This window comes from Chrysochloris asiatica, unplaced genomic scaffold (assembly GCF_000296735.1).
Source record: "Chrysochloris asiatica unplaced genomic scaffold, ChrAsi1.0 scaffold00001, whole genome shotgun sequence".
Taxonomy (NCBI): Eukaryota; Metazoa; Chordata; class Mammalia; order Afrosoricida; family Chrysochloridae; genus Chrysochloris; species Chrysochloris asiatica.
This window is the reverse complement of record NW_006408519.1, coordinates 36,001,369-36,011,697: the sequence shown is the minus strand read 5'-3', so window position 1 is coordinate 36,011,697 and position 10,329 is coordinate 36,001,369.

The window sequence follows — 10,329 nt, the reverse complement described above, 5'->3', positions numbered from 1 at the left end:
CATCCATTTGTTGATTCATAGAATGATTGTTAAATATTTGTTGCTATTGCTAGCTGCCATCAATCAGCTCTGACCCAGATACAACAGAACAACACACTGTGCAGTCCTGTTCCACTGTCACAATTATTGGTGTACACATTCTTGTGGATAGTATACATTCTGGGGCCTTTAGATCTAGGAGGCTCTTGTTCTAGCACTGCTGCTGTTGTTGTTGTTAAGTGCCATCTAGTCAGTTCTGACACATAGCCATCCTGTATAGGGTTCCCAAGGAGCGACTGGTGAGCTTGCACCACCAGCCACGTAATTCAAAATAACTTCGCAATCCAGAGCATTAACTCATAGCACCACACCAGGACTCTTCTAGCTTGGCATCCACAATATTTTGTGTGATCCATAAGGCTTTCACTGGATAATTTACACAAGTAGATATTCAGGTCTTTCTAATCTGGAAGCCCCAAGGAAACATGTCCACCATAGGTGACCAGCTAGTATTTGAAATATTAGAGGCCGACTGAGTCTGACATACTGATGATTGGTATTATCAAATGCTTAACCTGTATTAAACATGGCAGTAAGCATTTCAAATTCAAGCTAATTTGATCTTTCTCCTAAGAGACTAAACACCAAGAAAGGGAGATAAGAAATAAAACTGTAACAAAAGTGGTGGTGGTCAGGGTTGATAGGGATGGATAACTTAGACATTGGCTACCTAAAATGGGGGCGGGGGCTATATAGGCACTGACTGGCTTACAAGTTTTCAAGAGGGAGTTTATTTTCAGAGTGTGCACTAGAGGGTAGAATCCCCACTGAATAGTTGTCATCTTGTCTAGACTGGTCTGGTGAAAAGAGATGGAGATATAAGATTTTTGTGATTCAATAGTGAGTAATTGTTATCATGACTTTACTGTTATGACTGTCACAACTGTAAAGATAGAAGTTTTATAACAAAAAGAGAGAAGTAGTTTATCTTACAGTCCAGGAACAGAGGACCCTAGAACCACCAAGGAAGAACAGCATGAGCAGAATGTGGGACCCATCCAGAGAAGCAGCAACACCAGAGATGGAAGCAAAGATGAGGACATGGAGAGAGAGAGCAGCTGAGGACTCTAGACTCATGGAAAGAGAAAGGCTGTGTGCTGGCAGCCAGGAGACAGGCTTGCAGAATGTGCCCTTTGGTTGTTTAAATGGTTATATATTCTTGAGTGTTTTTGTATACATCCAAAAATAAGTAAATGAAAGACAACAACAGAGGGAATAGAAGCAAATACTGTTAAATGATGATGCATGAAGGGGTTTGTAATCATTGCAATGAAACAAAATATAATAGGATGAGTGTAAAACTGATGTTCACCCATGTAAACTATCACTCAATTTACAATAAAAATGTGAATAAGTTGTAGTGATGGTGTGCCATCCAGTTAGTTCTGACTCATAGCAAACTTGTATAGGGTTTCTGAGGCTGTAAATCTTTTTTATTTTTTAACAAACTTTAATTTTTAATTTTTTTATTGTGAACTGAATGATAGTTTACATGGGAGTATATTGGCTTTACACCATCGTTTCATTGCAATTATTACAATCTCCTCCATGCATCATCATTCAACAATATTTGCTTCCATTCCCTGTTTCTTGTTTTTTGGTGAGGGGGTGAATGTGCACAGAAACACTCAGGAATATATAATCATTTGAACAACTAAAGGGCACATTCTACAAGCCTGCCTCCTGACCACCAGCACCCAGCCCCTTTCTTTCCATGAGTCTCGAGTCCTCAGCTGCTCTCTCTCTCCATGTCCTCATCTCTGCCTCCGTCTCTGGTGTCACTGCTTCTCTGGGTAGGGTCCCACACTCTGTGCTCTTCTCTCTTGAGCTAAACTCCCTCTTGAAATATTTACCTTCCTTTGAGTATGGATCCAAATGTTGTTTGCAGATGTCCAAACACTTGTGTTTATGCTCTTCTGTGAGTTTCTTTGGTACCCATCTCACATAAACTTTTTGAAACCCAAGTTGGATGTGGATTATTTCATAGACAGAGCCATGGCTGATTTGCAATGATTTGCTATATAATCCACTGTCGCTTGTCTATTGTACAGAACCATTTCACGTGCATGCTCAATGTCCTTAGCCATGGATGTGGATGAGTGTTTTAATATAATGAGAGTATGGATAATTTTTGACTCACCCTCATCTAAAAGAGCACACTCATTTGCTTTTCTTCCTCAAATTCCCAGACATAATTACAAATAATAAAGTTTCTTGCTTAGTTAAAGTTCTTTTATCCTGCTCAGCCAGTGACTGTGGCAGGAACCGTACCCACCATGGTCTACGTACTGTTGTTGTTGTTGTTGTCAGGTGCCATCGAGTCGGAACCGACTCATAGCGACCCCATGCACAGCAGAACGAAACAATGTCCGATCCTGGGCCAATCTCACTACCTCTGCCACACTTGAGTCCATCAATGATGCCACCTGGCTGATCCATCTGATTGGGGGTCTTCCTCTTTTTCTCTGACCCTCCACCCTACCCAGCATGACATCCTTCTCCAACGATTGTTTCCTCCAGACAATATGTCCAAAGTAGGAGAGACGAAGCTTAGCCATCCTGGCCTCCAAGGAGCACTCTGGCTGCACTTCTTCCAAAACAGATCTATGGGCTCTTTTGGCAGTCCATGGCACTTTCAGTATTCTCCTCCAACACCACAACTCAAAGGCATCAATTCTTCTACAATCTTCCTTATTCACTGTCCAGCTTTTGCATCCATATGAGGCTATTGAAAACACAATGGCCTGGGTCAGGTGCACCTTAGTCCTCAAGCTGACATCTCTGCTCTTCAATACTTTAAAAAGTTCCTGTGCAGCAGATTTGCCCAGTGCAATACGTCATCTGATCTCTTGACTGCTACTTTTGCAAGTGTTGATAGTTGATCCAAGAAGAATGAAGTCCTTGACAACTTCAATCTTTTCTCCATTGGTAAGAATGTTGTTTATTGGTCCAGTGGTGAGGATTTCTGTACTAGCACAGAATTCATACATCAGATGCCCAATGAACAATGAATCATTCAACATATGAATTTTAAAAACCAAAATGTCTTAATGCAAAAAGCTTTACATTGTCAGTGAATTAATTCTATGGACTACAAAGTCTACGCTCTGTAGGAGAATGGAAATGTTGCTTCTTGCTGAAATGACCATGGGAGTGTTTGTAGAGGAAGCACTATTTAAGCAGAATCTTTTAGTATGAGAAGATCTTCTATCTATGGAGTTGGGAGGAACAAATGACGCAATGGCTGCAACAATGGATTCAAACATAGGAGCAATTATGAGGACGGTGCAGGACCGGGCAGTGCTTCAGTCTGTTTTGCATGGGATCCCTATGAGATTTCCATAGCACCTAACAACAGTAACAACAACAATGATAGAGAACCATATCAGCAAAATTCTGAAGTCAGGAATGCATCTAGTAAATAAACCATCCTCACTCATGTTGTAAAGCTGAACTGTAGATGAAATTGGGAAAGAACTTTGAATTTGATTCTGTCGAGAGCACGGAAGTACTGAAAGATTTTGAAGAAAAGATTGATAGGTTCAAAGCTGTTTTTCAGAAAAACTAATTTGAGGCAGACCCTCACTGAGATGGATGGACAACAATTGACCCAAACATAAAAATGATTTTGAGGATTGTGAGAAAAGCTGTTTCAGAAAAATAAATTTGGCAGCAGTGCTTGAGACTGATTGAAGTAGAGAAACATTGGAAGCAGAGAAAACAGGTAGGAGTGAAGGATGCTTCTATGCATCTATGTTTATGTTATTTTTTAGACAGACACCATGATGGTCGAACTGTATTGACATTTCACTTGTTTCTCAGGTTGGAGAAAGCTGCTTATCATAGTATCAGATCCAGGTTTTTGTACTTAATGTAGTTCTATGTTATTCCTCTCCTTGTTTAATATTTCTCAAAGATTTTGGAAATTTCCATCCTTCATCTATGTGCAAGGTTTTTCCCCACTCTCAGTGTAAGAGCAGTGGTAGTAGAAATATCAATCAAAGAGAGTAGAATCTTCTTGGTGAAGCTTCGTGCTTCTCAGCATGAACTACACATTGGAATCATCTAGAGACTTAAACAGACAAGCAAAAAGCAGAATGCCCTAGATCACATCCCAGATCAATTAGAATCTCTGGGGGTGGGGCCCAGGCAGCAATGTTTTCCAGAGCTCGTCTGGCCCTTTCAGGAATAGATAAGGTTGGGAACTACAATTCAGTATGACTCCTTCTCTCCTGGAAAGTCCTCATTGAGAGAGGAACCTGGGAAATCTGCTTTTGCTTTAAAAATAACCATGTCATTTCTCTTCTGACTGAAATGCTCCTACATGAGAGTGGAAAATTCATTGCTATTGAATCACTTCCAACCCACAACAACCCTAGAAGGGAGTAGAACTGCCCCCATAGGATTGCCAAATCATTACAGAAGCAGACCATCACATCTTTCTCCATGGAGTGACTGGTGGGTTCGAACTGTCAACCTCTCAGTTAGCAGCTGAGTACTTAGCCACTGCATCACCAGGGCTCCACTAGAGCCAAAAAGAGAACCTGAAAATAGGGTAATGGTGGTAAGAACAGAGAGAAGGTAATATTAGCTATTGTAGTATTGCAATTGATTGGATGCAGGTGTGAGGGAGCACAGGGTGAACCAACATTAACACTGAGCATTTGAGCCTATATCACTGGCTCCGAGGGGACCTGGTAACAGAATAGGGAGCATGGTGATGAGCAGGAGTTTTAGCAAAAAGATGAGCTCAGCATTGAGCAAATTGAGTTAGAGCTGTCATCAGAACATTAGGTGGAGATGTCAGGCAGGAATTAAATATATCTGGATGGAGCTTTGGAAAGAGGCCATGGCTGGGGAAATGGATTAGGGGATCAGCCACATCAAGGTTAGTGGAAGGTATGATGAGCTACTGGATATGCTACTAAGAGGAAAACTCTAGAAATTTTAGAGAACAGAAGGAAATCAAATACAGGTCCTACTCACAACCCACTTTTACCCAATACCCAAAGATCATCCCTTCTCTGTGTTTCTCTGTGTTGGAGTATTTATCACCTTTAATTATCTACTAATTCATTTACGTCTCCACTTTCCAGCTCAATGTCAAGTGCAAAGTCATGAGCAATTAATCTGTGTATTCACCAGTGTTGAGCCAGTACCCAACCCATGCTTGTTCAATATGTGTTTAATGAATGAATGGAAAAGTTAACTGATAGCAGCAACAGTCCTGGTGTGGTGCTGTGGGATAAAGCACTGTATTGCCAAATCTGTCCAAACCGCAAGCTCGGCTGTTCAAACCCACCTGTTGCTCTTCTAAAACCATATACAGGGTCGCTATAAGTTGGAACCAACTCAACAGCACTTAACAACAAATGACAACATTGTGGAGCCCCAAAGTGTCCTGGTGTGGCACCACAGGATAAGCACAAGACTACTAACTGCAAAGTCGATGCTTCAAACCCATCAGCTGCTCCTCGGAAACCCTATACGGGGTCACTATGAGTTGGAACCAACTCGACAGTACTTAACAACAACAGTAACAGTAGAACCTCAAAGGATCGGGGGTGGCATTGGAGATTTGCAATCAGATACTAAGTACAAATTGGCTGTTCAAATCAACCCAGTGGTACCATAGAAGAAAGGGATGAGTAACTGCTTTGGTAAAGATTGATGGTGGTTATGTGCCGTGGAGTCGGTTCTGACTCACAGCGACCCTGTACAGGGTTTCCGAGACTGTAAATCTTTACGGGAGCAGAAAGCCTTATCTTTCTCCTGCTGAACAGCTGGTAGTTTCAAACTGCTGACCTTAGGTTCTTAGCCCGATTATGCTACCAGAGCCATGAAAACCCTATGGGAAAGTTCTACTCTGTAACACCTGGGGTTACCATAAGTCAGAATGGACTGCCACACATTAAGTTTGTTATCTTGTTTTGTGGAGTCCCAGGGCAGCATCTACAGTCATGAGGCACAGCAGTATTCTCATGTCACTGTTGATCTGTCCCTGGTAAGTCTCTACCAGCCTCTCTTCCAGCCTCCTAGGAATCATTGCAACAAAGGACATTAAACCAGGGGCTCCATCTGACACTTACCAGGGGTCCACTACTGCACTGGGGAAAATGCTGTTGTTGTTGTTAAGTGTCTTCAAGTCAGTTCAAACTCATAGTGAATGGTCACATGGGGTTTGCGAGGAGCAGCTGGAAAATGTGAACCTCACACCTGGCGGTTCAAACCAACCTTGAGGTCCAGTGCTTTTCCTACAGTGCCACACCAAGGGAATGGAAATAACAAAAGACATGATCCCCACCTTCAAGGAACTTAAGATCAAGTAGAGGAGGAGAGGTACCTGCTCTGTGATGCCTTACCTGTACTGTGCTCATCTTTACTCCCTTAAAAAAGGAAACAACCAACCTACTGCCATTGAGTTGGGTATGACTCAGAGCTACCCTATAGGGACAAGCAGAACTGCCCCATAACATTCCCAAGGCTGTGAATCTTGACAAAAGCACACTACCAGCTCTTTCACCTGTGCAGTGACTAGCAGGTTTGAACCACTGATCATCGGATTAGTTAGTATTATTAATAAGTGTCACTGAGTTGGTTCTGACTCATAGCGATTCTGTACAGGATTTCTGAGACTTTAAATCACTATGGGAGCAGAAAGCCTCATCTTTCTCCCATGGAACAACTGACGGACTTGAACAAAGGACCTTGTGGTTTGCAGTCCAATGCCTACCGTATGGAGCCACCATTGTTGTTGTTAAGTGCCTTCGAGTCCGAGCCGACCCATAGCGACCCTGTACAGGGTTTCCGAGGGTGTAAATCCTTACGGGAGTAGAAAGCCTCATCTTTCTCCCGCGGAGTGGCTGGTAGTTTCGAACCACTGACTTTAAGGTTTGCAGCCCGATTCGTAACCACTACGCTACCAGAGCTCCTTATACTGCCCTTTAATTGTTGTTGTTGCTATGTGCCATGGGGTTGGTTCCTGCAAATAGTGACCCAGCACAGGGTTTCTGAGGTTTTAAATCTTTAAGGGAGCAGATCATCTTTCTCTTGAAGAATGGCTGGTAGCTTTGAACTGCTGATTTTGAGGTTAGCAGCCTGATTCGTAACCACTATGCTACCAGAGCTCCTTTCCCCTTTGATTTGTTGTTGTTGTTAAGTGGCGTCGAGTTGGTTCTGACCCATAGCGATCCTAAACGGGGTTTCTGAGGCTGTAAATCTTTACAGGAGCAGAAAGCCTCATCTTTCTCCCGCAGAGCAGCTGGTAGTTTCAAACTGCCGACCTTGAGGTTCGCAGCCCGATTCGTAACCACTAGGCTACCAGAGCTCCTTTCCCCTTTGATTAGTAGCAGATCATTTAACCATTGCAGCACTATGGCTTCTTTCTGTCATCTTAGAACTCTGTACAATACCAACAGAGTAATGCTTATTGTCTCCCTGCTGGGCTGCTGCAAATGGTTAATGTTTTTGTCTCTAACCAAGAGGTTGGAGTTTGGAGTCTTCCTAAAGGTTCCTGTGAAGAAAAGCCTGGTGATCTCCTTCTGAGATATCAGCCATTGTAAACCTTATGGGATCCAACAGCTCTAGTGTAGCACACAGGAGTCAAAATGGGTTGTCTCAGTAGCAACTGGGAAAAAACAAACAAACAAACAAACAACCAATACTTAAGGGTTTCCTCTTATCTTCTGATGTATGTCTTTCTTTCAGAGGAGACTGAACAAAACTCAAGGAAAATATCTGTTTTATTCATCTTTGTACCCCAATGTCAAATCCACCTACACTGAACTACACTTTACTTCTTAAAATGCTTCTCTTGTTTCTACTCCAAGGTATTTATTTACATAATTCCTTCTATCAACAATGCCAATCTTCACTTTGACTTCTGAAGGGCTATTTGGTCTTAAATAGTTCAGCTTAAGATTCATTGTATCCAGGAAGGCCTTCCCACATGCCAGGTCTAGGTTCATTGGTTCTTCATGGTTCTGACCTCTTCCAACTAGTATTATAATCACCTATGTGTCTACATAGCTTCCCCACCCAGGTATACTGTATGATAACTTCTTTCAGAAGACAACTGTATCTTATTCTTATTCTAGAACCTAGTGTAATGCTGTAATCTATGATAACTACCAATAGAGGTTGAGAGAATGAATTGAAGAATGAATAAATGAACAAAGTAAACACTCAACATGGTGCTGAATACTGAATGAACATATATGTAAAAATTCATTCAGAAACAGAACCAAAGGACAGCAGATGGTGTGTGAATGTGAGTCATGGACACACTGGGGAACAGATCACAACAGCAATGTGAATCCAGCAGAGAGCTGATAGAAAAAGAGCAGGAACAATTAGCTGTACACAACATAAGAGATGCAATCAAAATGTTGTTGTTAAGTTCTGTCGAGTCGGTTCCGACTCACAGCAACCCTGAATAGGGTTGCGAAGGAACAGCTGATGGATTTGAACTGCCGACCTTGTGGTTAGCAGTCCAGTGCTGATCCTACAGTGCCATGGTTTCTAGCAATCTACTAATCCAGTTTATATATTGATGCTATTTTATATTGTGATCACAAAGAACAATATTAGTTTCCAGGGCAACATTTTATAAATCAAATAATCAAACTCTTCAGAGAGTAATAAACAGTTATCCATAAAGTAATAAGATTTTAGAAATTAGAAGCTGATTTAATGAAAATTACTGAATCTAGAAAGTCACAAGCAATTCTTTGCAAACACATTTGTAAACTGCATTAAGTTCAAAATACATGATGTGTTTAATGAAATTGTGGAAGTTCTATGCTTATTTTTAAAATACTAACTAAATGCATCACCTCATGGCTCAATTTTCAGCCAAACAATAGAAAGATCTGTAAGGTAAACAATAACCCTAGGGAGGTACTTACGCCTCAGGAAAAATCAATCATTTGAGATCAAAAGGGTATCATTTACTTGACCTATACTTATGGATGTAGTAGCTCAAAATACCAACTGAGAGGGACAGAGTCTCCACATCAAGGATGAATCCTCTCCCCTCTGTGTAAAGGGTTGATAGGAATGGGCTACCTAAAATGGGAGGGGCTATAAAGGCATGAAGAGACTGGCTAACAAATTTTCAAGAGGGAGTTTAGTTTCAGAGTATGAAGGGGAAGGTAGACTCTCCATGGAGTGGTATTCATCTTATCTAGATGGTTCCGGTGAAAAGAGATGGGGATGGGATTAAATAGTGAGTAATTGTTATCACAACTAATTGCAATTGTCACAACTATAAAGGTAGAAATTTTGTAACAAAAAGAGGGGAATAGTTAATTTTACAAGGAGCTCTGGTAGTGTAGTTGTTATGAGTCAGGCTGCCAACCTCAAAGTTAACAGTTCAAAACTACCAGTGGCTCTGCAGGAGAAAGATAAGGCTTTCTGCTCCCATAAAGACTTACAGCCTCAGAAACCCTGTGCAGGGTCACTATATGTCAGAACCGACTCCACGGTACTTAACAACAAATTAATCTTACAGTCCAGGAACAGAGGACCATAGGGCCATCAAAGGATAAGAGCTCAAGTGGAATGTGGGGCCCTATCCAAAGAAACAGCAACACCAGAGATGGAGGCAGACATGAGGACATGGAGAGACAGAGCAGCTGAGGACTCTAGACATATGGAAAGAGAAAGGCTGTGTGCTGGCAACCAGGTGCTGTTGGCCAGGAGTCAGGCTTGCAGAATGTACCCTTTGGTTGTTTAAATGATTATATATTCCTGAGTGTTTTTGTGTACACCTACCCCCACCCCCACAAAAACAAAAACAAAAAAAGAGGGAATAGAAACAAATACTGTTGAATGATGATGCACAGAGATTGTAATCATTACAATGAAATGATCAATGTAAAATGGATGTTCCCCCATGTAAACTATCATTCAATTCACAATAAAAACTTAAAAAAAAGAAGTGGGGGGGGTATCAGTTACCTAAGGACAAAGTTTGAAAGGAAGGGATAGGGTAAAAGGAGAAAGGGAAATGGGAAGCATTAGGAAGAAGTGGAACAAGTGATGTTACCTTGTGGGGATTACAATCATTGGTATGAAACAAAATGTATATGAATTACTGAATGGAAAATTAACTTACCCTGTAATTCTTTGTTGCGGACCGTGTAAGACTGGTCAGAGGTTCGAGGCCCTATAGGCCCGAGTGTAACAAATGAGGCCACTGGCAGTTAATGGCAAATTGCTTTCATCTTAATATTCAGTTATATATATTAAATTAATACACAGAACCTTTGATAATCCACAGATAAATGT